Source organism: Saccoglossus kowalevskii, chromosome 4 (assembly GCF_978046115.1).
Source record: "Saccoglossus kowalevskii chromosome 4, keSacKowa6.1, whole genome shotgun sequence".
In the NCBI taxonomy this organism is placed as follows: domain Eukaryota; kingdom Metazoa; phylum Hemichordata; class Enteropneusta; family Harrimaniidae; genus Saccoglossus; species Saccoglossus kowalevskii.
In genome coordinates, this window is record NC_140644.1 from 6463941 (window position 1) to 6489922 (window position 25982).

The window sequence follows — 25982 nt, forward strand, 5'->3', positions numbered from 1 at the left end:
TGGAATATATGTGTAAGATGGTTTTATAGAAGGAAATTTATATTCCATCAAATTCGCTTTCGGTTGAACACTATGGTATGTCTGAGGCTCAAAACTTGGATCTCTTGAATCTTTAACAGATATAACTGTAATGATATATTATGGAATATGTGTGTACGACAATCGCATGACGAGAGCAGTAGGCCAATGATGTATGTTTTGAATATGCGAACTACAGATTTGGTAAATGGTGAGATGAAGTGCCGGTTTCACTATGAAAATCGAGGGCATGTCAGGGGCTCGTCTCGGGATGTACCCGAATCGGGAATCGTACCACTAGAACAAAAAGAAGTATTTGCACTTTTTCAGGAGTTCGAAACCGTGACTTCTTGGAATCGAAATGGAAATTGTGCCATTAGACAAATAAGCTAATTTTATAATTGTGGCCGCCTCTTCTGGTACTTTCCATTCCAACAACTCGCTTTGACAAATACCACAGAACCTCTATAATCATTACGTACAACTTAGCACTTTCAGATATAAAACAAATATTAAAGAGATAAAACAAAACCTTTAAAACATATTCTAGAATACGCCAGGTGTTTGCATCTTCTCCTCGATTTCTTATCGACGTTGTTCCAATTTCGGAGATATGCTTACTCATCTAAATTCTAATATCAGCATACGTGGTAGTGAACATTATAATAGTAGATGGTGTGTTACTAATAAATATGTAATACACCAATACTTTTACTGACAAGTTTAAATCACATTGATTAATTAAAATCAATAAATTTACTACATGTTCAGTGTGCCGTCTGCAACAAAAAATATTCCGACGACACCGGGGACGAATTGAAAACGAGGTTATTACAGCATCGATCTAACATTCTATAACATAAACAATGTGTGCATGTACCATTCAATTTCAATAGCTCTCATTCCAAGTTTAGTGACTTTATAATCATTGGCATTCATTTGGGGTTCAATAACAGTAATGTAGTAAATTTATAGAAGCTTTTGGCTCGGAACGTCGTCCACTCCACCCAAACGATTTAAATAGATGAACATTATTGCTTAGAGATCTAATCTATTCTTACCTGTATCACACTGCATATCAATTAATTACTTCTAGAGCATGTGCTCATTTCAGCTGCATCTCATTTACATACGTGTTGATCATTTTTATGTGACACATTACATGATTCACTGACAGACCATCTTTCACAGCATTAACATCGCAGGTGAGTATTTATTATCACTTCATTATAGTGGGAGTTTTAAAGCCATTTGTTTTGGAAATTTATACAGCAATAATTTGAAATAGTTTAATGAAAAGGTAAAGTACTACTCTAGTTAAAAACCAAAGGCTTGTCCGTTCGTAACTTCAACTTCAGGAAGTCGAAATCGAGACTAATAAGTCTTTGATTTTGATACAATTCTAATCACTTATTCTATGAATTTACATAGCAGCAATTACTTTCAGAGAGCAAATATGTTTTACTGGAGTTGGAAACCTGTGCAACATATGTTACTTTATATTGCAACAATCTGCAAGTTTATACAAGTTACATAATTGTTAAATGATAAGATGAAGTACCATTCCAGTTAAAAACTAAGGGCTTGTCCGGGGTTCGAAACCGGGACCTCCTGTACCCGAAACAGGAATCGTACCACTAGACTAACAAACCAATGACGCATTAACAGAATTCTCAAACTCGAGTTTCAGAAATTGAATTAGAAATAAATTGTACCACCAGACATAATACATGTTTTCTAAATAACATAACATGTGGGTTGCCCGCGGTTCCTAATCTCAACTTCTGGAAGTCGAAATCGAGATTAATAAGTCTTTGATACACTTGTGATCACTTATTCTATGAATTTACATAGCATCAATTACTTTCAGAGATCAAATATGTTTTACTGGAGTTGGAAACCTGTGCAACATATGTTACTTTATATTGCAACAATCTGCAAGTTTTTACAAATTACTTAATTGTTAAATGATAAGGTGAAGTACCGTTCCAGTTAAATACTAAGGGCATGTCCGGGGTTCGAAACTGGGACCTCCTGTACCCGAAACAGAAATCGTACCACTAGACTAACAAACCAATGACGCGTTAACTATGTTCTCAACCTCGAGTGTCTGAAATTGAATTAGAAATAAATTGTACCACAAGACCTCATACATAGTATATGTTTTCTGAATAACATAACATGTGGTTTGCCCTGGGTTCCTTATCTCAACTTTTGGGAGTCGAAATCGAGATTAATAAGTCTTTGATACACTTGTGATCACTTATTCTATGAATTTACATAGCATCAATTACTTTCAGAGATCAAATATTTTTTACTGGAGTTGGAAACCTGTCCAACATGTGTTACTTTATATTGCAACAATGAAAACGTTTATACAAATTACATAATTCTTAAATGATAAGATGAAGTACCATTCCATTCCAGTCCAGTTAAAAAGCAAGGGCTTGTCCGGGGTTTGAACCCGGGACCTCCCGTACCCGAAACAGGAATCGTACCACTAGACCAACAAGCCAATGACGCATTAGACGTGTTCTTAACCTCGAGTTTGGGAAATTGAATTAGAAATAAATTGTACCACAAGACCTAATACATAGTACATGTTTTCTAAATAACATAACATGTGGGTTGCCGGCGGTTCCTAATCTAAACTTCTGGAAGTCGAAATCGAGATTAATAAGTCTTTGATACAATTGTGATCACTTATTCTATGAATTTACATAGCATCAATTACTTTCAGGGAGCGAATATTTTTTACTGGAGTTGGAAACCTGTCCAACATTTGTTACTTTATATTGCAACAATCTGCAAGTTTATACAAATTACTTAATTGTTAAATGATAAGGTGAAGTACCGTTCCAGTTAAAAACTAAGGGCTTGTCCGGGGTTCGAACCCGGGACCTCCTGTACCCGAAACAGGAATCGTACCACTAGACCAACAAGCCAATGACGCATTAACCATGTTCTCAACCTCGAGTGTCTGAAATTGAATTAGAAATAAATTGTACCACAAAACCTAATACATTGTATATGTTTTCTAAATAACATTACATGTGGGTTGCCCTGGGTTCCTTATTTCAACTTTTGGGAGTCGAAATCGAGATTAATAAGTCTTTGATACAGTTGTGATCACTTATTCTATGAATTTACATAGCATCAATTACTTTCAGAGATCGAATATTTTTTACTGGAGTAGGAAACCTGTCCAACATGTGTTACTTTATATTGCAACAATGAAAACGTTTATACAAATTACATAATTCTTAAATGATAAGATGAAGTACCATTCCATTCCAGTCCAGTTAAAAAGCACGGGCTTGTCCGGGGTTTGAACCCGGGACCTCCCGTACCCGAAACAGGAATCGTACCACTAGACCAACAAGCCAATGACGCATTAGACGTGTTCTTAACCTCGAGTTTGGGAAATTGAATTAGAAATAAATTGTACCACAAGACCTAATACATAGTACATGTTTTCTAAATAACATAACATGTGGGTTGCCGGCGGTTCCTAATCTAAACTTCTGGAAGTCGAAATCGAGATTAATAAGTCTTTGATACAATTGTGATCACTTATTCTATGAATTTACATAGCATCAATTACTTTCAGGGAGCGAATATTTTTTACTGGAGTTGGAAACCTGTCCAACATGTGTTACTTTATATTGCAACAATCTGCAAGTTTATACAAATTACTTAATTGTTAAATGATAAGGTGAAGTACCGTTCCAGTTAAAAACTAAGGGCTTGTCCGGGGTTCGAACCCGGGACCTCCTGTACCCAAAACAGGAATCGTACCACTAGACAAACAAGCCAATGACGCATTAAAAGTGTTCTCAACCTCGAGTTTGGGAAATTGAATTAGAAATAAATTGTACCACAAGACCTAATACATAGTATATGTTTTCTAAATAACATAACATGTGGGTTGCCGGCGGTTCCTTATCTCAACTTTTGGGAGTCGAAATCGAGATTAATAAGTCTTTGATACAATTGTGATCACTTATTCTATGAATTTACATAGCATCAATTACTTTCAGAGAGCGAATATTTTTTACTGGAGTTGGAAACCTGTCCAACATTTGTTACTTTATATTGCAACAATCTGCAAGTTTATACAAATTACTTAATTGTTAAATGATAAGGTGAAGTACCGTTCCAGTTAATAACTAAGGGCTTGTCCGGGGTTCGAACCCGGGACCTCCTGTACCCGAAACAGGAATCGTACCACTAGACCATAAAGCCAATGACGCATTAACCATGTTCTCAACCTCGAGTGTCTGAAATTGAATTAGAAATAAATTGTACCACAAAACCTAATACATTGTATATGTTTTCTAAATAACATTACATGTGGGTTGCCCTGGGTTCCTTATTTCAACTTTTGGGAGTCGAAATCGAGATTAATAAGTCTTTGATACAGTTGTGATCACTTATTCTATGAATTTACATAGCATCAATTACTTTCAGAGATCGAATATTTTTTACTGGAGTAGGAAACCTGTCCAACATGTGTTACTTTATATTGCAACAATGAAAACGTTTATACAAATTACATAATTCTTAAATGATAAGATGAAGTACCATTTCATTCCAGTCAAGTTAAAAAGCAAGGGCTTGTCCGGGGTTTGAACCCGGGACCTCCTGTACCCAAAACAGGAATCGTACCACTAGACAAACAAGCCAATGACGCATTAAAAGTGTTCTCAACCTCGAGTTTGGGAAATTGAATTAGAAATAAATTGTACCACAAGACCTAATACATAGTATATGTTTTCTAAATAACATAACATGTGGGTTGCCGGCGGTTCCTTATCTCAACTTTTGGGAGTCGAAATCGAGATTAATAAGTCTTTGATACAATTGTGATCACTTATTCTATGAATTTACATAGCATCAATTACTTTCAGAGAGCGAATATTTTTTACTGGAGTTGGAAACCTGTCCAACATTTGTTACTTTATATTGCAACAATCTGCAAGTTTATACAAATTACTTAATTGTTAAATGATAAGGTGAAGTACCGTTCCAGTTAATAACTAAGGGCTTGTCCGGGGTTCGAACCCGGGACCTCCTGTACCCGAAACAGGAATCGTACCACTAGACCATAAAGCCAATGACGCATTAACCATGTTCTCAACCTCGAGTGTCTGAAATTGAATTAGAAATAAATTGTACCACAAAACCTAATACATTGTATATGTTTTCTAAATAACATTACATGTGGGTTGCCCTGGGTTCCTTATTTCAACTTTTGGGAGTCGAAATCGAGATTAATAAGTCTTTGATACAGTTGTGATCACTTATTCTATGAATTTACATAGCATCAATTACTTTCAGAGATCGAATATTTTTTACTGGAGTAGGAAAAATGTCCAACATGTGTTACTTTATATTGCAACAATGAAAACGTTTATACAAATTACATAATTCTTAAATGATAAGATGAAGTACCATTCCATTCCAGTCAAGTTAAAAAGCAAGGGCTTGTCCGGGGTTTGAACCCGGGACCTCCTGTACCCAAAACAGGAATCGTACCACTAGACAAACAAGCCAATGACGCATTAAAAGTGTTCTCAACCTCGAGTTTGGGAAATTGAATTAGAAATAAATTGTACCACAAGACCTAATACATAGTATATGTTTTCTAAATAACATAACATGTGGGTTGCCGGCGGTTCCTTATCTCAACTTTTGGGAGTCGAAATCGAGATTAATAAGTCTTTGATACAATTGTGATCACTTATTCAATGAATTTACATAGCATCAATTACTTTCAGAGAGCGAATATTTTTTACTGGAGTTGGAAACCTGTCCAACATTTGTTACTTTATATTGCAACAATCTGCAAGTTTATACAAATTACTTAATTGTTAAATGATAAGGTGAAGTACCGTTCCAGTTAAAAACTAAGGGCTTGTCCGGGGTTCGAACCCGGGACCTCCTGTACCCGAAACAGGAATTGTACCACTAGACCAACAAGCCAATGACGCATTAACCATGTTCTCAACCTCGAGTGTCTGAAATTGAATTAGAAATAAATTGTACCACAAAACCTAATACATTGTATATGTTTTCTAAATAACATTACATGTGGGTTGCCCTGGGTTCCTTATTTCAACTTTTGGGAGTCGAAATCGAGATTAATAAGTCTTTGATACAGTTGTGATCACTTATTCTATGAATTTACATAGCATCAATTACTTTCAGAGATCGAATATTTTTTACTGGAGTAGGAAACCTGTCCAACATGTGTTACTTTATATTGCAACAATGAAAACGTTTATACAAATTACATAATTCTTAAATGATAAGATGAAGTACCATTCCATTCCAGTCAAGTTAAAAAGCAAGGGCTTGTCCGGGGTTTGAACCCGGGACCTCCTGTACCCAAAACAGGAATCGTACCACTAGACAAACAAGCCAATGACGCATTATAAGTGTTCTCAACCTCGAGTTTGGGAAATTGAATTAGAAATAAATTGTACCACAAGACCTAATACATTGTATATGTTTTCTAAATAACATTACATGTGGGTTGCCCTGGGTTCCTTATCTCAACTTTTGAGCGAATATTTTTTACTGGAGTTGGAAACCTGTCCAACATTTGTTACTTTATATTGCAACAATCTGCAAGTTTATACAAATTACTTAATTGTTAAATGATAAGGTGAAGTACCGTTCCAGTTAAAAACTAAGGGCTTGTCCGGGGTTCGAACCCGGGACCTCCTGTACCCGAAACAGGAATCGTACCACTAGACCAACAAGCCAATGACGCATTAACCATGTTCTCAACCTCGAGTGTCTGAAATTGAATTAGAAATAAATTGTACCACAAAACCTAATACATTGTATATGTTTTCTAAATAACATTACATGTGGGTTGCCCTGGGTTCCTTATCTCAACTTTTGGGAGTCGAAATCGAGATTAATAAGTCTTTGATACAGTTGTGATCACTTATTCTATGAATTTACATAGCATCAATTACTTTCAGAGATCAAATATTTTTTACTGGAGTTGGAAGCCTGTCCAACATGTGTTACTTTATATTGCAACAATGAAAAAGTTTATAAAAATTACATAATTCTTAAAAGATAAGATGAAGTACCATTCCATTCCAGTCCAGTTAAAAAACAAGGGCTTGTCCGGGGTTTGAACCCGGGACCTCCTGTACCCGAAACAGGAATCGTACCACTAGACCAACAAGCCAATGACGCATTAAAAGTGTTCTCAACCTCGAGTTTGGGAAATTGAATTAGAAATAAATTGTACCACAAGACCTAATACATAGTATATGTTTTCTAAATAACATAACATGTGGGTTGCCGGCGGTTCCTAATCTAAACTTCTGGAAGTCGTAATCGAGGTTAATAAGTCTTTGATACAATTGTGATCACTTATTCTATGAATTTACATAGAATCAATTACTTTCAGAGAGCGAATATTTTTTACTGGAGTTGGAAACCTGTCCAACATTTGTTACTTTATATTGCAACAATCTGCAAGTTTAAACAAATTACATAATTGTTAAATGATAAGATGAAGTACCATTCCATTCCAGTTAAAAAACCAGGGCTTGTCCGAGGTTCGAACCCGGGACCTCCTGTACCCGAAACAGGAATCGTACCACTAGACCGACAAGCCAATGACGCATTAACCGAATTCTCAACCTCGAGTTTCAGAAATTGAATTAGAAATAAATTGTACCACAAGACCTAATACATAGTATATGTTTTCTAAATAACATAACATGTGGGTTGCCCGCGGTTCCTAATCTCAACTTCTGGAAGTCGAAATCGAGATTAATAAGTATTTGATACAGTTGTGATCACTTATTCTATGAATTTACATAGCATCAATTACTTTCAGAGAGCGAATATGTTTTACTGGAGTTTGAAACCTGTGCAACATGTGTTACTATATATTGCAACAATCTGCAAGTTTATACAAATTACTTAATTGTTAAATGATAAGGTGAAGTACCGTTCCAGTTAAAAACTAAGGGCTTGTCCGGGGTTCGAACCCTGGACCTCCTGTACCCGAAACAGGAATCGTACCACTAGACCAACAAGCCAGTGACGCATTAACAGAATTCGCAACCTCGAGTTTCGGGAATTGAATTAGAAATAAATTGTACGACAAGACCTAATACATAGTATATGTTTTCTAAATAACATAACATGTGGGTTGCCCGCGTTTCCTAATCTAAACTTCTGGAAGTCGAAATCGAGATTAATAAGTCTTTGATACAATTGTGATCCCTTATTCTATGAATTTACATAGCATCAATTACTTTCAGAGAGCAAATATGTTTTACTGGAGTTGGAAACCTGTCCAACATTTGTTACTTTATATTGCAACAATCTGCAAGTTTATACAAATTACATAATTGGAGTCGTACCACTAGACCAACAAGCCAATGAAGCATTAACAGAATTCTCATCCTCAAGTTTTGGAAATTGAATTAGAAATAAATTGTACCACAAGACCTATTAAAGAGTATATGTTTTCTAAATAACATAACATGTGGGTTGCCCGCTGTTCCTAATCTACACTTCTGGAAGTCGAAATCGAGATTAATAAGTCTTTGATACAATTGTGATCCCTTATTCTATGAATTTACATAGCATCAATTACTTTCAGAGAGCGAATATTTTTTACTGGAGTTGGAAACCTGTCCAACATTTGTTACTTTATATTGCAACAATCTGCAAGTTTATACAAATTACTTAATTGTTAAATGATAAGGTGAAGTACCGTTCCAGTTAAAAACTGAGGGCTTGTCCGGGGTTCGAACCCGGGACCTCCTGTACCCGAAACAGGAATCGTACCACTAGACCAACAAGCCATTGAAGCATTATAACTGTTCTCAACCTCGAGTTTGGGAAATTGAATTCGAAATAATCTGTACCACAAGACCTAATACAAAGTATATGTTTTCTAAATAGCATAACATATGGGTTGCCCGGGGTTCGTAACTTTAACTTTTGGAAGTCGAAATCGAGACTAATAAGTCATTGATACAATTGTGATCACATATTCTTTGAATTTACATAGCATCACTTAGTTTCAGAGAGCGAATATGTTTTACTGGAGTTGGAAACCTGTCCATCATGTGTTACTTTATATTGCAGCAAACTGCAAGTTTATACAAATTACATAATTCATAATTATTAAGATGAAGCACCATTCCAGTTAAAAACCAAGGGCTTGTCCGAGGTTCGAACTGAGACCTCCAGTAACCGAAACAGAAATCGTACCACTAGACCAACAAGCGATTGTCGCATTAAAAGTGTTCTCAACCTCGAGTTTGGGAAATTGAATTAGAAATAAATTATACCACAAGACCTAATACATAGTATATGTTTTCTAAATAACATAACATGTGGGTTGCCGACGGTTCCTAATCTAAACTTCTGGAAGTCGAAATCGAGGTTAATAAGTCTTTGATACAATTGTGATCACTTATTCTATGAATTTACATAGAATCAATTACTATCAGAGAGCGAATAGTTTTTACTGGAGTTGGAAACCTGTCCAACATTTGTTACTTTATATTGCAACAATATGCAAGTTTATACAAATTACATAATTGTTAAATGATAAGATGAAGTACAATTCCATTCCAGTTAAAAAAAAGGGCTTGTCCGGGGTTCGAACCCAGGTCCTCCTGTACCCGAAACAGGAATCGTACCACTAGACAGAAAAGCCAATGACACATTAAAAGAGTTCTCAACATCGAGTTCGGGAAATTGAATTAGAAATAAATTGAACCACGAAACCTAATACATTATATATGTTTTCTAAATAACATTACACGTGGGTTGCCCTGGGTTCCTTATCTCAACTTTTGGGAGTCGAAATCGAGATTAATAAGTCTTTGATACAGTTGTGATCACTTATTCTATGAATTTACATAGCATCAATTACTTTCAGAGATCGAATATTTTTTACTGGAGTTGGAAACCTGTCCAACATGTGTTACTTTATATTGCAACAATGAAAACGTTTATACAAATTACATAATTCTTAAATGATAAGATGAAGTACCATTCCCTTCCAGTCCAGTTAAAAAGCAAGGGCTTGTCCGGGGTTTGAACCCGGGACCTCCCGTACCCGAAACAGGAATCGTAGCACTAGACCAACAAGCCAATGACGCATTAGACGTGTTCTTAACCTCGAGTTTGGGAAATTGAATTAGAAATAAATTGTAACACAAGACCTAATACATAGTACATGTTTTCTAAATAACATAACATGTGGGTTGCCGGCGGTTCCTAATCTAAACTTCTGGAAGTCGAAATCGAGATTAATAAGTCTTTGATACAATTGTGATCACTTATTCTATGAATTTACATAGCATCAATTACTTTCAGAGAGCGAATATTTTTTACTGGAGTTGGAAACCTGTCCAACATTTGTTACTTTATATTGCAACAATCTGCAAGTTTATACAAATTACATAATTGTTAAATGATAAGATGAAGTACCATTCCATTCCAATTAAAAAACAAGGGCTTATCCGGGGTTCGAACCCGGGACGTCCTGTACCCGAAACAGGAATCGTACCACTTGACCAATAAGCCAAGGACGCATTAACAGAATTCTCAACGTCGAGTTTCAGAAATTGAATTAGAAATAAATTGTACCACAAGACCTAATACATAGTATATGTTTTCTAAATAACATAACATGTGGGTTGCCCGCGGTTCCTAATCTCAACTTCTGGAAGTCGAAATCGAGATTAATAAGTATTTGATACAGTTGTGATTACTTATTCTATGAATTTACATAGCATCAATTACTTTCAGAGAGCGAATATGTTTTACTGGAGATGGAACCCTGTGCAACATATGTTATTTTATATTGCAACAATCTGCAAGTTTATACAAATTACTTAATTGTTAAATGATAAGGTGAAGTACCGTTCCAGTAAAAACTAAGGGCTTGTCCGGGGTTCGAACCCGGGACCTCCTGTACCCGAAACAGGAATCGTACCACTAGACCAACAAGCCAATGACGCATTAACCATGTTCTCAACCTCGAGTGTCTGAAATTGAATTAGATATAAATTGTACCACAAAACCTAATACATTGTATATGTTTTCTAAATAACATAACATGTGGGTTGCCGGCGGTTCCTAATCTAAACTTCTGGAAGTCGAAATCGAGATTAATAAGTCTTTGATACAGTTGTGATCACTTATTCTATGAATTTACATAGCATCAATTAGTTTCAGAGAGCGAATATGTTTTACTGGAGTTGGAAACCTGTTCATCATGTGTTACTTTATATTGCAACAATCTACAAGTTAATACAAATTACTTAATTGTTAAATGATAAGATGAAGTACCATTCCAACCAGTTAAAAAACCAAGGATTGTCCGGGGTTCGAAACCGGGAGCTCCTGTACCCGAAACAGGAATCGTACCACTAGACCAACACGCCAATGACGCATTAACTGAATTCTCAACCTCGAGTTTCAGAAATTGAATTAGAAACAAATTGTACCACAAGACCTAATACATAGTGTGACATAAATTGTAAGTGAAAAGTACAGAGCCCTGGCTGTGTGAAATAAAAGCGCACATGTTTGGATACTTTGCAACAACCCATTGCACATGTTTATTTTTAAGACTGCTGATACAGTCACTGGATTGTGTTGTCAGCAGAATTTGAGATACATACATCCTGTCTCTCCCTGTGGCATAATGGTATGTCTCAGACAGTGACATGGTGATTGTGAAATACCTTGGAATGTGCTGAGCCCAGTGTTGTTGGCAATGAAAATAGATATGACATCATTGACCCGAGTCTCCTACTTTAAATTGGTAGAGCTTGGATTAAGAGTGGTTTATTCCACTACCAAAATTGGCATCCTCTGTACACTGATTTGTCGGCTATTTCGAGATAACCAATCATTTCGTTATATACATTTTATTATTTGCATGGCCATAAATTAGCTAGGGTATTTAAGTTGAGACATAAGGGAAAATCTTTAGTCAGGAAGGTGACCTGACTTGATCCTGTAACATCTTGTGATGCTGATTCCTGACTCCAGTGAGCTGTACCCTATACAGGGGTACATATGCAGACGTGCTGTGCAGTGATCCCTGCTGATCAACAGGAACCACCGAAGCTCACTGCCTGAACTACTCCCGTTGTACCAGTGCTACCAGTAGCAGCAGATAGCAGTGCAGTTGCCGATACTCCCTGGACACAGAGCACGAGTTTAAATTGTAGTGCAGCTGCTTCGCCAGTGTGCCAGATACGAAGGAACGCAACATTGCACATTGCTGTCCAATGAAGAGTGGAGTGTTCCCTGCAGCATCGATCAAGTCTCTAATTTATTTCATTTTACAGTGTATCCCCCTCTCCTTGCTGGTTCCAGTGACCAGCATCCCTGTTATTTGTTTATTAAAGTACTAGAAACCGTATATATTGTGTTGTGTTGATTTGTTATAATCGTTACTGGTATATTTCTTTCTCTGCACAGTCTCAGTTGTGGTGATATACATTCACCAAACGATCCCCACCCCGTGACAGCGGACGACCTGAGAGGGAGGAGACTTATTAGATAAGCACGCTACCAAAGACAAAGACTATTAGACCGGTATTAAAGACAAACTCCCCGATCCTGAATACGGTGTAGCCCCATAAAGGCCCCTCCCCCGCATTTAACGTCACATTGGTGGCAGCGGTGGGATACAACTGGTGCAGAGGAGGTGAACCAGAGAAAGCAGATCAAGGCGACTCCTGTTACAGATCAAGAAATGGCAGAGAAAGATTCAAGTAGAAAGTATCCAGACTGAACCTGTAGCAGATCCAGAAATGGCAAAGCCGATTCCAGTAGAGAGTATCCAGATTGAACCAGTAGCTGATGCAGAGCAAAGAAATGATCAGCAAATTTTTGTTGATACATTAAGAGAAATACAGTTTGCACAGGCAGCAGCTGGTGATACTACAGAGCTTAAAGATCCAGTGGAGACTGAAAAAGAGGGGGTTGTGCAGCCAGAGGGTAAAGCAGAGGAGCTGCCACCACAGGTGACACCAACCTCTGGCTATGGGACCCAAGAAATGAGTAAAGCTGACCTGTTGACTAGCAGTAGAGTTACAGCGGAAAAGCGGAGTGAATCAGCAGTAGCAGAGAAAACAGATATACCATGGAGGCTGGATACAGCCACACCACGGTACCGATCAGCATTGAGAGGGAGACCAGCTGACAGAGCAGACGACTTACGGCTTGGGTACCCCCGGGCACAATCAACTGGCAGATGGCTGACAAACCCCACCTCAGATTTATTTGAGGAGGTAAAGGAGGATCCAGAGCTGGTAGTTAGACCAAAGTTGTGCAGAGAAAAAGCACTGAAAGGAGAGGCAGGGTACACAGCAAGGAGAAATGAAACTAGAGGAACCAGATACAGAGACCCCCCCCCAAACGGAAAGTAAACCCCTCCCTACCGTACATGACTATACTAGGGCGACAGGCGGGATATTTGCGGCAGACAAAGGAGGTGGATTGCAAAGATATTTTTAATATATACTGGGGCATCAGAAACACTGCTGTCAAGAAAACAATATCAACAGGTGGTGCAGAGACCTGCATTGGAAGTAGAAAAGATGCTAAACGCCAGTATTATTGAACCAAGTTGTAGTTCCTAGACCTTAAACGATATTATTATGTACGGCAGAGATGTATATGAGAAGTTAGAGCGTTTGGAAAAAGTATTGGACAGATTGCTGGTAGCCGGGTTAAGACTCAAGCCAAAGAAATGTGACCTGTGCAGAACCAGTGTAATGTATTCGGGTCATATACATGTAGTGTCAAAAGATGGTGTAGCGACGGATCCAGACAAAGTGAGAGAACCATAAAGGAGTGGCCAACGCCAAAAAGTGTGAAGAATGTAAGAAGTTTCTTGGGGATGGCGTCCTACTACTGCCGGTATGTACAAGGATTTGCCAAAATAGCAGTACCTTTGCATAGATTAACGGAGAAAAATGAAGAGTTTAACTGGGATACAGAATGTGAGATTGCTTTCCAGGTATTAAAAGAGTGTCTGATGTCTGCCCCTGTACTAGCGTATCCACAGGAAACAGGAGAATATGTGCTGGATACAGACGCAAGTGAAACAGGTATTAGTGCTGTCTTATCACAGGTCCAGGATGAAAAGGAAAGGGTGATAAGGTATGGCAGCAGGTCGCTGAGTAAAGCGGAAAGGAATTATTGCGTCACAAGGAAAGAATTACTGGTATTGGTGAATTTCGTGAGATACTACAGGCAGTACTTGTACGGTAGGAAATTCACCATCAGGACTGATCATGCAGCTCTAAGGTGGTTGTTGAGTTTTAAGTGTCCAGGAGGAAAACTCGCCAGGTGGATCGAAGTCCTTGGGGAATCCGAGTATAAGGTTATAGGCCAGGGAAAATCCACGTGAAAACTGACGGGTTATAAGGAGACCATGCGGGAAATGTGGTTGGCAGGGGAAACATAGCGCTGTGATTTCCAGGGCCGGAGAGTATAGCAGTTCATTGCAAGATACTCCCACTTGCATGAGGGACACAGAAAAGGTGAATATGGGAAAAGGAATAGTGGACACCAGGATGGTGGAAGCGGAAATGGAGACCCAGGTACGGGCTGTCAGAATTCAACCTAAGGTGAGCGGTGATCAGATAAAGGAAGCCCAGACGGCTGATGCAGAAATAGGTCCAGTAAAGAGGGCGAAGAAATGCGGAATCAGACCAAAATGGAAAGAGATGTCATGGTTGGCGCCCGCCGTGAGAGTTAATTGGGGAAGCTGGAAGCAACTCGGAATAAAGAAAGGTCGAGAGTATGCGACGGTTGTGATGAAGACATTAGGAGAGATCGGATGAAAGTGAAAATTATGAACCAGTCAAAGTGCATTTTTGTGGAATCAGATGAGGAAGACATGAAATAGAACTGAACTATAAACTGTGAGTGAATAACCCTGTATGGGAAATTTGCACTGCCGTGAAAAATGTATTTACCTTTATTTGGGTGGCATATATATATTTCCATTTGGATTTAGTGTAACTAGAAATTTAAAAGTAGAAAACCCGCACTTGTGCGTGAAGAATAAACTACTCCATATTTAATTATTTTTGACGTATTCATGAAAACTAGTTTTTATTTTATTTGTGGCCAGAAAGATCTCAAACCACATTCCTACTGCTGGGCTGCAGACCAGCATTGGGAGTTTGGGGAGAGAGGTTAAAATTGACAAACAAAATGGCAGTCAAAAGTCAACTTGAGCTGTGACTTCTGTCCTTGATTTTGTGTACTATTTCGATTGAGAGGATAGACTTCAGATAATAATTACCACTAAATGTATAACCAATTTCAATTTTTCAAGATAATTTATGTCTGTGAAAAAATGCTATGAAATCAACCCCGGTGTGTTGAACTCAGGGGGAATAATGTGACATAAATTGTAAGTGAAAAGTACAGAGCCCTGGCTGTGTGAAATAAAAGCGCACATGTTTGGATACTTTGCAACAACCCATTGCACATGTTTATTTTTAAGACTGCTGGATTGTGTTGTCAGCAGAATTTGAGATACATACATCCTGTCTCTCCCTGTGGCATAATGGTATGTCTCAGACAGTGACATGGTGATTGTGAAATACCTTGGAATTTGCTGAGCCCAGTGTTGTTGGCAATGAAAATAGATATGACATCATTGACCCGAGTCTCCTACTTTAAATTGGTAGAGCTTGGATTAAGAGTGGTTTATTCCACTACCAAAATTGGCATCCTCTGTACACTGATTTGTCGGCTATTTCGAGATAACCAATCATTTCGTTATATACATTTTAATATTTGCATGGCCATAAATTAGCTAGGGTATTTAAGTTAAGGGAAAATCTTTAGTCAGGAAGGTGACCTGACTTGATCCTGTAACATCTTGTGATGCTGATTCCTGACTCCAGTGAGCTGTACCCTATACAGGGGTACATATGCAGACGTGCTGTGCAGTGATCCCTGCTGATCAACAGGAACCATCGAAGCTCACTGCCTGAACTACTCCCGTTGTACCAGTGCTACCAGTAGCAGCAGATAGCAGTGCAGTTGCCGATACTCCCTGGACACAGAGCACGAGTTTAAATTGTAGTGTAGCTGCTTCGCCAGTGTTCCAGATACGAAGGAACGCAACATTGCACATTGCTGTCCAATGGAGAGTGGAGTGTTCCCTGCAGCATCGATCAAGTCTCTAATTTATTTCATTTTACAGTGTATCCCCCTCTCCTTGCTGGTTCCAGTGACCAGCATCCCTGTTATTTGTTTATTAAAGTACAGGAAACCGTATATATTGTGTTGTGTTGATTTGTTATAATCGTTACTGGTATATTTCTTTCTCTGCACAGTCTCAGTTGTGGTGATATACATTCACCAAACGATCCCCACCCCGTGACAGCGGACGAGCTGAGAGGGAGGAGACTTATTAGATAAGCATGCTACCAAAGACAAAGACTATTAGACCGGTATTAAAGACAAACTCCCCGATCCTGAATACGGTGTAGCCCCATAAAGCCCCCCCCCCGCATTTAACGTCACAATAGTATATGTTTTCTAAATGACATAACATGTGGGTTGCCCGCTGTTCGTAATCTCAACTTCTGGAAGTCGAAATCGAGATTAATAAGTCTTTGATACAGTTGTGATCACTTATTCTATGAATTTACATAGCATCAATTAGTTTCAGAGAGCGAATATGTTTTACTGGAGTTGGAAACCTGTCCATCATGTGTTACTTTATATTGCAACAAACTGCAAGTTTATACAAATTACATAATTCATAATTATTAAGATGAAATACCATTCCAGTTAAAAACCAAGGGCTTGTCCGAGGATCGAACTGGGACCTCCAGTACCCGAAACAGGAATCGTACTACTAGACCAACAAGCGATTGTCACATTAAAAGTGTTCTCAACCTCGAGTTTGGGAAATTAAATTAGAAATAAATTGTACCACAAGACCTAAAGGAATCGTACCACTAGACCAACAAGCCAATGACGCGTTAACTATGTTTTCAACCTGGAGTTTCAGAAATTGAATTAGAAATAAATTGTATCACAAGACCTAATACATAGTATATGTTTTCTAAATAACATAACATGTGGGTTGTCCGCGGTTCCTAATCTCAACTTCTGGAAGTCGAAATCGAGATTAATAAGTCTTTGATACAGTTGTGATCACTTATTCTATGAATTTACATAGCATCAATTACTTTCAGAGATCAAATATGTTTTACTGGAGTTGGAAACCTGTCCAACATTTGTTACTTTATATTGCAACAATGAAAACGTTTATACAAATTACATAATTGTTAAATGATAAGATGAAGTACCATTCCATTCCAGTCCAGTTAAAAAACAAGGGCTTGTCCGGGGTTTGAACCCGGGACCTCCTGTACCCGAAACAGGAATCGTACCACTAGACCAACAAGCCAATGAAGCATTAAAAGAGTTCTCAACATCGAGTTCGGGAAATTGAATTAGAAATAAATTGTACCACAAGACCTAATACATAGTATATGTTTTCTAAATAACATAACATGTGGGTTGACCGCGGTTTCTAACTTTAACTTTTGGAAGTCGAAATCGAGACTAATAAGTCATTGATACAATTGTGATCACATATTCTATGAATTTACATAGCATAATTTACTTTCAGAGAACGAATATTTTTACTGGAAATGGAAACCTGTCCAACATGTGTTACTTTACATTGCAACAATCAAAAAGTTTATACAAATTACATAATTGTTAAATGATAAGATGAAGTACCATTCCATTCAAGTTAAAAAACCAGGACTTGTCCGGAGTTCGAAAGCGGGACCTCCTGTACCTGAAACAGGAATCGTACCACTAGACAAACAAGCCAATGACGCATTAGAAATGTTCTCAACCTCGAGTTTGGGAAATTGAATTAGAAATAAATTGCACCACAAGACATAATACATAGTATTTGTTTTCTAAATAAAAAAAACATGTGGGTTGCCCGCGATTCCTAATCTAAACTTCTGGAAGACGAAATCGAGATTAATAAGTCTTTGATACAATTGTGATCACTTATTCTATGAATTTACATAGCATCAATTACTTTCAGAGAGCGAATATGTTTTACTGGAGTTGGAAACCTGTTCATCATGTGTTACTTTATATTGCAACAATCTGCAAGTTTATACAAATTACATAATTGTTAAATGATAAGATGAAGTACAATTCCATTCCAGTAAAAAAAGGGCTTGTCCGGGGTTCGAACCCAGGTCCTCCTATACCCGAAACAGGAATCGTACCACTAGACCAACACGCCAATGACGCATTAACTGAATTCTCAATCTCGAGTTTCTGGAATTGAATTAGAAATAAATTCTATCACAAGACCTAATACATAGTATATGTTCTCTAAATAACATAACATGTAGGTTGCCGGCGGTTCCTAATCTAAACTTCTGGAAGTCGAAATCGAGATTAATAAGTCTTTTTTACAATTGTGATCACTTATTCTATGAATTTACATAGCATCAATTACTTTCAGAGAGCGAATATTTTTTACTGGAGTTGGAAACCTGTCCAACATTTGTTACTTTATATTGCAACAATCTACAAGTTAATACAAATTACTTAATTGTTAAATGATAAGATGAAGTACCATTCCAACCAGTTAAAAAACCAAGGATTGTCCGGGGTTCGAAACCGGGAGCTCCTGTACCCGAAACAGGAATCGTACCACTAGACCAACACGCCAATGACGCATTAACTGAATTCTCAACCTCGAGTTTCAGAAATTGAATTAGAAACAAATTGTACCACAAGACCTAATACATAGTGTGACATAAATTGTAAGTGAAAAGTACAGAGCCCTGGCTGTGTGAAATAAAAGCGCACATGTTTGGATACTTTGCAACAACCCATTGCACATGTTTATTTTTAAGACTGCTGATACAGTCACTGGATTGTGTTGTCAGCAGAATTTGAGATACATACATCCTGTCTCTCCCTGTGGCATAATGGTATGTCTCAGACAGTGACATGGTGATTGTGAAATACCTTGGAATGTGCTGAGCCCAGTGTTGTTGGCAATGAAAATAGATATGACATCATTGACCCGAGTCTCCTACTTTAAATTGGTAGAGCTTGGATTAAGAGTGGTTTATTCCACTACCAAAATTGGCATCCTCTGTACACTGATTTGTCGGCTATTTCGAGATAACCAATCATTTCGTTATATACATTTTATTATTTGCATGGCCATAAATTAGCTAGGGTATTTAAGTTGAGACATAAGGGAAAATCTTTAGTCAGGAAGGTGACCTGACTTGATCCTGTAACATCTTGTGATGCTGATTCCTGACTCCAGTGAGCTGTACCCTATACAGGGGTACATATGCAGACGTGCTGTGCAGTGATCCCTGCTGATCAACAGGAACCACCGAAGCTCACTGCCTGAACTACTCCCGTTGTACCAGTGCTACCAGTAGCAGCAGATAGCAGTGCAGTTGCCGATACTCCCTGGACACAGAGCACGAGTTTAAATTGTAGTGCAGCTGCTTCGCCAGTGTGCCAGATACGAAGGAACGCAACATTGCACATTGCTGTCCAATGAAGAGTGGAGTGTTCCCTGCAGCATCGATCAAGTCTCTAATTTATTTCATTTTACAGTGTATCCCCCTCTCCTTGCTGGTTCCAGTGACCAGCATCCCTGTTATTTGTTTATTAAAGTACTAGAAACCGTATATATTGTGTTGTGTTGATTTGTTATAATCGTTACTGGTATATTTCTTTCTCTGCACAGTCTCAGTTGTGGTGATATACATTCACCAAACGATCCCCACCCCGTGACAGCGGACGACCTGAGAGGGAGGAGACTTATTAGATAAGCACGCTACCAAAGACAAAGACTATTAGACCGGTATTAAAGACAAACTCCCCGATCCTGAATACGGTGTAGCCCCATAAAGGCCCCTCCCCCGCATTTAACGTCACATTGGTGGCAGCGGTGGGATACAACTGGTGCAGAGGAGGTGAACCAGAGAAAGCAGATCAAGGCGACTCCTGTTACAGATCAAGAAATGGCAGAGAAAGATTCAAGTAGAAAGTATCCAGACTGAACCTGTAGCAGATCCAGAAATGGCAAAGCCGATTCCAGTAGAGAGTATCCAGATTGAACCAGTAGCTGATGCAGAGCAAAGAAATGATCAGCAAATTTTTGTTGATACATTAAGAGAAATACAGTTTGCACAGGCAGCAGCTGGTGATACTACAGAGCTTAAAGATCCAGTGGAGACTGAAAAAGAGGGGGTTGTGCAGCCAGAGGGTAAAGCAGAGGAGCTGCCACCACAGGTGACACCAACCTCTGGCTATGGGACCCAAGAAATGAGTAAAGCTGACCTGTTGACTAGCAGTAGAGTTACAGCGGAAAAGCGGAGTGAATCAGCAGTAGCAGAGAAAACAGATATACCATGGAGGCTGGATACAGCCACACCACGGTACCGATCAGCATTGAGAGGGAGACCAGCTGACAGAGCAGACGACTTACGGCTTGGGTACCCCCGGGCACAATCAACTGGCAGATGGCTGACAAACCCCACCTCAGATTTATTTGAGGAGGTAAAGGAGGATCCAGAGCTGGTAGTTAGACCAAAGTTGTGCAGAGAAAAAGCACTGAAAGGAGAGGCAGGGTACACAGCAAGGAGAAATGAAACTAGAGGAACCAGATACAGAGACCCCCCCCCCAAACGGAAAGTAAACCCCTCCCTACCGTACATGACTATACTAGGGCGACAGGCGGGATATTTGCGGCAGACAAAGGAGGTGGATTGCAAAGATATTTTTAATATATACTGGGGCATCAGAAACACTGCTGTCAAGAAAACAATATCAACAGGTGGTGCAGAGACCTGCATTGGAAGTAGAAAAGATGCTAAACGCCAGTATTATTGAACCAAGTTGTAGTTCCTAGACCTTAAACGATATTATTATGTACGGCAGAGATGTATATGAGAAGTTAGAGCGTTTGGAAAAAGTATTGGACAGATTGCTGGTAGCCGGGTTAAGACTCAAGCCAAAGAAATGTGACCTGTGCAGAACCAGTGTAATGTATTCGGGTCATATACATGTAGTGTCAAAAGATGGTGTAGCGACGGATCCAGACAAAGGGAGAGAACCATAAAGGAGTGGCCAACGCCAAAAAGTGTGAAGAATGTAAGAAGTTTCTTGGGGATGGCGTCCTACTACTGCCGGTATGTACAAGGATTTGCCAAAATAGCAGTACCTTTGCATAGATTAACGGAGAAAAATGAAGAGTTTAACTGGGATACAGAATGTGAGATTGCTTTCCAGGTATTAAAAGAGTGTCTGATGTCTGCCCCTGTACTAGCGTATCCACAGGAAACAGGAGAATATGTGCTGGATACAGACGCAAGTGAAACAGGTATTAGTGCTGTCTTATCACAGGTCCAGGATGAAAAGGAAAGGGTGATAAGGTATGGCAGCAGGTCGCTGAGTAAAGCGGAAAGGAATTATTGCGTCACAAGGAAAGAATTACTGGTATTGGTGAATTTCGTGAGATACTACAGGCAGTACTTGTACGGTAGGAAATTCACCATCAGGACTGATCATGCAGCTCTAAGGTGGTTGTTGAGTTTTAAGTGTCCAGGAGGAAAACTCGCCAGGTGGATCGAAGTCCTTGGGGAATCCGAGTATAAGGTTATAGGCCAGGGAAAATCCACGTGAAAACTGACGGGTTATAAGGAGACCATGCGGGAAATGTGGTTGGCAGGGGAAACATAGCGCTGTGATTTCCAGGGCCGGAGAGTATAGCAGTTCATTGCAAGATACTCCCACTTGCATGAGGGACACAGAAAAGGTGAATATGGGAAAAGGAATAGTGGACACCAGGATGGTGGAAGCGGAAATGGAGACCCAGGTACGGGCTGTCAGAATTCAACCTAAGGTGAGCGGTGATCAGATAAAGGAAGCCCAGACGGCTGATGCAGAAATAGGTCCAGTAAAGAGGGCGAAGAAATGCGGAATCAGACCAAAATGGAAAGAGATGTCATGGTTGGCGCCCGCTGTGAGAGTTAATTGGGGAAGCTGGAAGCAACTCGGAATAAAGAAAGGTCGAGAGTATGCGACGGTTGTGATGAAGACATTAGGAGAGATCGGATGAAAGTGAAAATTATGAACCAGTCAAAGTGCATTTTTGTGGAATCAGATGAGGAAGACATGAAATAGAACTGAACTATAAACTGTGAGTGAATAACCCTGTATGGGAAATTTGCACTGCCGTGAAAAATGTATTTACCTTTATTTGGGTGGCATATATATATTTCCATTTGGATTTAGTGTAACTAGAAATTTAAAAGTAGAAAACCCGCACTTGTGCGTGAAGAATAAACTACTCCATATTTAATTATTTTTGACGTATTCATGAAAACTAGTTTTTATTTTATTTGTGGCCAGAAAGATCTCAAACCACATTCCTACTGCTGGGCTGCAGACCAGCATTGGGAGTTTGGGGAGAGAGGTTAAAATTGACAAACAAAATGGCAGTCAAAAGTCAACTTGAGCTGTGACTTCTGTCCTTGATTTTGTGTACTATTTCGATTGAGAGGATAGACTTCAGATAATAATTACCACTAAATGTATAACCAATTTCAATTTTTCAAGATAATTTATGTCTGTGAAAAAATGCTATGAAATCAACCCCGGTGTGTTGAACTCAGGGGGAATAATGTGACATAAATTGTAAGTGAAAAGTACAGAGCCCTGGCTGTGTGAAATAAAAGCGCACATGTTTGGATACTTTGCAACAACCCATTGCACATGTTTATTTTTAAGACTGCTGGATTGTGTTGTCAGCAGAATTTGAGATACATACATCCTGTCTCTCCCTGTGGCATAATGGTATGTCTCAGACAGTGACATGGTGATTGTGAAATACCTTGGAATTTGCTGAGCCCAGTGTTGTTGGCAATGAAAATAGATATGACATCATTGACCCGAGTCTCCTACTTTAAATTGGTAGAGCTTGGATTAAGAGTGGTTTATTCCACTACCAAAATTGGCATCCTCTGTACACTGATTTGTCGGCTATTTCGAGATAACCAATCATTTCGTTATATACATTTTAATATTTGCATGGCCATAAATTAGCTAGGGTATTTAAGTTAAGGGAAAATCTTTAGTCAGGAAGGTGACCTGACTTGATCCTGTAACATCTTGTGATGCTGATTCCTGACTCCAGTGAGCTGTACCCTATACAGGGGTACATATGCAGACGTGCTGTGCAGTGATCCCTGCTGATCAACAGGAACCATCGAAGCTCACTGCCTGAACTACTCCCGTTGTACCAGTGCTACCAGTAGCAGCAGATAGCAGTGCAGTTGCCGATACTCCCTGGACACAGAGCACGAGTTTAAATTGTAGTGTAGCTGCTTCGCCAGTGTTCCAGATACGAAGGAACGCAACATTGCACATTGCTGTCCAATGGAGAGTGGAGTGTTCCCTGCAGCATCGATCAAGTCTCTAATTTATTTCATTTTACAGTGTATCCCCCTCTCCTTGCTGGTTCCAGTGACCAGCATCCCTGTTATTTGTTTATTAAAGTACAGGAAACCGTATATATTGTGTTGTGTTGATTTGTTATAATCGTTACTGGTATATTTCTTTCTCTGCACAGTCTCAGTTGTGGTGATATACATTCACCAAACGATCCCCACCCCGTGACAGCGGACGAGCTGAGAGGGAGGAGACTTATTAGATAAGCATGCTACCAAAGACAAAGACTATTAGACCGGTATTAAAGACAAACTCCCCGATCCTGAATACGGTGTAGCCCCATAAAGCCCCCCCCCCCCCCGCATTTAACGTCACAATAGTATATGTTTTCTAAATGACATAACATGTGGGTTGCCCGCTGTTCGTAATCTCAACTTCTGGAAGTCGAAATCGAGATTAATAAGTCTTTGATACAGTTGTGATCACTTATTCTATGAATTTACATAGCATCAATTAGTTTCAGAAAGCGAATATGTTTTACTGGAGTTGGAAACCTGTCCATCATGTGTTACTTTATATTGCAACAAACTGCAAGTTTATACAAATTACATAATTCATAATTATTAAGATGAAATACCATTCCAGTTAAAAACCAAGGGCTTGTCCGAGGATCGAACTGGGACCTCCAGTACCCGAAACAGGAATCGTACTACTAGACCAACAAGCGATTGTCACATTAAAAGTGTTCTCAACCTCGAGTTTGGGAAATTGAATTAGAAATAAATTGTACCACAAGACCTAAAGGAATCGTACCACTAGACCAACAAGCCAATGACGCGTTAACTATGTTTTCAACCTGGAGTTTCAGAAATTGAATTAGAAATAAATTGTATCACAAGACCTAATACATAGTATATGTTTTCTAAATAACATAACATGTGGGTTGTCCGCGGTTCCTAATCTCAACTTCTGGAAGTCGAAATCGAGATTAATAAGTCTTTGATACAGTTGTGATCACTTATTCTATGAATTTACATAGCATCAATTACTTTCAGAGATCAAATATGTTTTACTGGAGTTGGAAACCTGTCCAACATTTGTTACTTTATATTGCAACAATGAAAACGTTTATACAAATTACATAATTGTTAAATGATAAGATGAAGTACCATTCCATTCCAGTCCAGTTAAAAAACAAGGGCTTGTCCGGGGTTTGAACCCGGGACCTCCTGTACCCGAAACAGGAATCGTACCACTAGACCAACAAGCCAATGAAGCATTAAAAGAGTTCTCAACATCGAGTTCGGGAAATTGAATTAGAAATAAATTGTACCACAAGACCTAATACATAGTATATGTTTTCTAAATAACATAACATGTGGGTTGACCGCGGTTTCTAACTTTAACTTTTGGAAGTCGAAATCGAGACTAATAAGTCATTGATACAATTGTGATCACATATTCTATGAATTTACATAGCATAATTTACTTTCAGAGAACGAATATTTTTACTGGAAATGGAAACCTGTCCAACATGTGTTACTTTACATTGCAACAATCAAAAAGTTTATACAAATTACATAATTGTTAAATGATAAGATGAAGTACCATTCCATTCAAGTTAAAAAACCAGGACTTGTCCGGAGTTCGAAAGCGGGACCTCCTGTACCTGAAACAGGAATCGTACCACTAGACAAACAAGCCAATGACGCATTAGAAATGTTCTCAACCTCGAGTTTGGGAAATTGAATTAGAAATAAATTGCACCACAAGACATAATACATAGTATTTGTTTTCTAAATAAAAAAAACATGTGGGTTGCCCGCGATTCCTAATCTAAACTTCTGGAAGACGAAATCGAGATTAATAAGTCTTTGATACAATTGTGATCACTTATTCTATGAATTTACATAGCATCAATTACTTTCAGAGAGCGAATATTTTTTACTGGAATGGGAAACCTGTCCAACATTTGTTACTTTATATTGCAACAATCTGCAAGTTTATACAAATTACATAATTGTTAAATGATAAGATGAAGTACCATTCCATTCCGTTTAAAAAACCAGATCTTGTCCGGGGTTTGAACCAGGGACCTCCTGTACCCGAAACAGGAATCGTACCACTAGACCAACAAGCCAATGACGAATTAATGGAATTCTCAACCTCGAGTGTCTGAAATTGAATTAGAAATAAATTGTACCACAAGACATAATACATAGTATATGTTTTCTAAAACACATAACATATGGGTTGCCCACGGTTCCTAATCTCAACTTCTGGAAGTCGAAATCGAGATTAATAAGTCTTTGACACAGTTGTGATCACTTATTCTATGAATTTACATAGCATCAATTACTTTCAGAGAGCGAATATGTTTTACTGGAGTTTGAAACCTGTGCAACATGTGTTACTTTATATTGCAACAATCTGCAAGT

General features: G+C 38.7%; 16 non-coding genes across 16 annotated transcripts; all 16 read right to left on the reverse strand.

The window, feature by feature from the left end:
* Positions 1-2461: 2461 nt before the first annotated feature.
* On the reverse strand, positions 2462-2533 carry TRNAP-CGG (transfer RNA proline (anticodon CGG)). The gene has a single exon. It is a non-coding gene; the product is annotated as a tRNA-Pro (tRNA).
* A 358-nt stretch (positions 2534-2891) lies between these two features.
* TRNAP-CGG (transfer RNA proline (anticodon CGG)) lies at positions 2892-2963 on the reverse strand. Its single transcript has one exon. It is a non-coding gene; the product is annotated as a tRNA-Pro (tRNA).
* Positions 2964-3331: 368 nt separating this feature from the next.
* TRNAP-CGG (transfer RNA proline (anticodon CGG)) lies at positions 3332-3403 on the reverse strand. The gene has a single exon. It is a non-coding gene; the product is annotated as a tRNA-Pro (tRNA).
* A 358-nt stretch (positions 3404-3761) lies between these two features.
* Positions 3762-3833, reverse strand: TRNAP-UGG (transfer RNA proline (anticodon UGG)). Its single transcript has one exon. It is a non-coding gene; the product is annotated as a tRNA-Pro (tRNA).
* A 798-nt stretch (positions 3834-4631) lies between these two features.
* TRNAP-UGG (transfer RNA proline (anticodon CGG)) lies at positions 4632-4703 on the reverse strand. The gene has a single exon. It is a non-coding gene; the product is annotated as a tRNA-Pro (tRNA).
* A 798-nt stretch (positions 4704-5501) lies between these two features.
* TRNAP-UGG (transfer RNA proline (anticodon UGG)) lies at positions 5502-5573 on the reverse strand. Its single transcript has one exon. It is a non-coding gene; the product is annotated as a tRNA-Pro (tRNA).
* Positions 5574-5931: 358 nt separating this feature from the next.
* Positions 5932-6003, reverse strand: TRNAP-CGG (transfer RNA proline (anticodon CGG)). Its single transcript has one exon. It is a non-coding gene; the product is annotated as a tRNA-Pro (tRNA).
* Positions 6004-6371: 368 nt separating this feature from the next.
* Positions 6372-6443, reverse strand: TRNAP-UGG (transfer RNA proline (anticodon UGG)). Its single transcript has one exon. It is a non-coding gene; the product is annotated as a tRNA-Pro (tRNA).
* A 273-nt stretch (positions 6444-6716) lies between these two features.
* TRNAP-CGG (transfer RNA proline (anticodon CGG)) lies at positions 6717-6788 on the reverse strand. The gene has a single exon. It is a non-coding gene; the product is annotated as a tRNA-Pro (tRNA).
* Positions 6789-7156: 368 nt separating this feature from the next.
* TRNAP-CGG (transfer RNA proline (anticodon CGG)) lies at positions 7157-7228 on the reverse strand. The gene has a single exon. It is a non-coding gene; the product is annotated as a tRNA-Pro (tRNA).
* Positions 7229-8021: 793 nt separating this feature from the next.
* TRNAP-CGG (transfer RNA proline (anticodon CGG)) lies at positions 8022-8093 on the reverse strand. Its single transcript has one exon. It is a non-coding gene; the product is annotated as a tRNA-Pro (tRNA).
* A 702-nt stretch (positions 8094-8795) lies between these two features.
* TRNAP-CGG (transfer RNA proline (anticodon CGG)) lies at positions 8796-8867 on the reverse strand. The gene has a single exon. It is a non-coding gene; the product is annotated as a tRNA-Pro (tRNA).
* Positions 8868-10533: 1666 nt separating this feature from the next.
* Positions 10534-10605, reverse strand: TRNAP-CGG (transfer RNA proline (anticodon CGG)). Its single transcript has one exon. It is a non-coding gene; the product is annotated as a tRNA-Pro (tRNA).
* Positions 10606-10962: 357 nt separating this feature from the next.
* On the reverse strand, positions 10963-11034 carry TRNAP-CGG (transfer RNA proline (anticodon CGG)). Its single transcript has one exon. It is a non-coding gene; the product is annotated as a tRNA-Pro (tRNA).
* Positions 11035-17416: 6382 nt separating this feature from the next.
* TRNAP-CGG (transfer RNA proline (anticodon CGG)) lies at positions 17417-17488 on the reverse strand. Its single transcript has one exon. It is a non-coding gene; the product is annotated as a tRNA-Pro (tRNA).
* Positions 17489-24742: 7254 nt separating this feature from the next.
* TRNAP-CGG (transfer RNA proline (anticodon CGG)) lies at positions 24743-24814 on the reverse strand. Its single transcript has one exon. It is a non-coding gene; the product is annotated as a tRNA-Pro (tRNA).
* Between the last annotated feature and the right edge of the window lie 1168 nt (positions 24815-25982).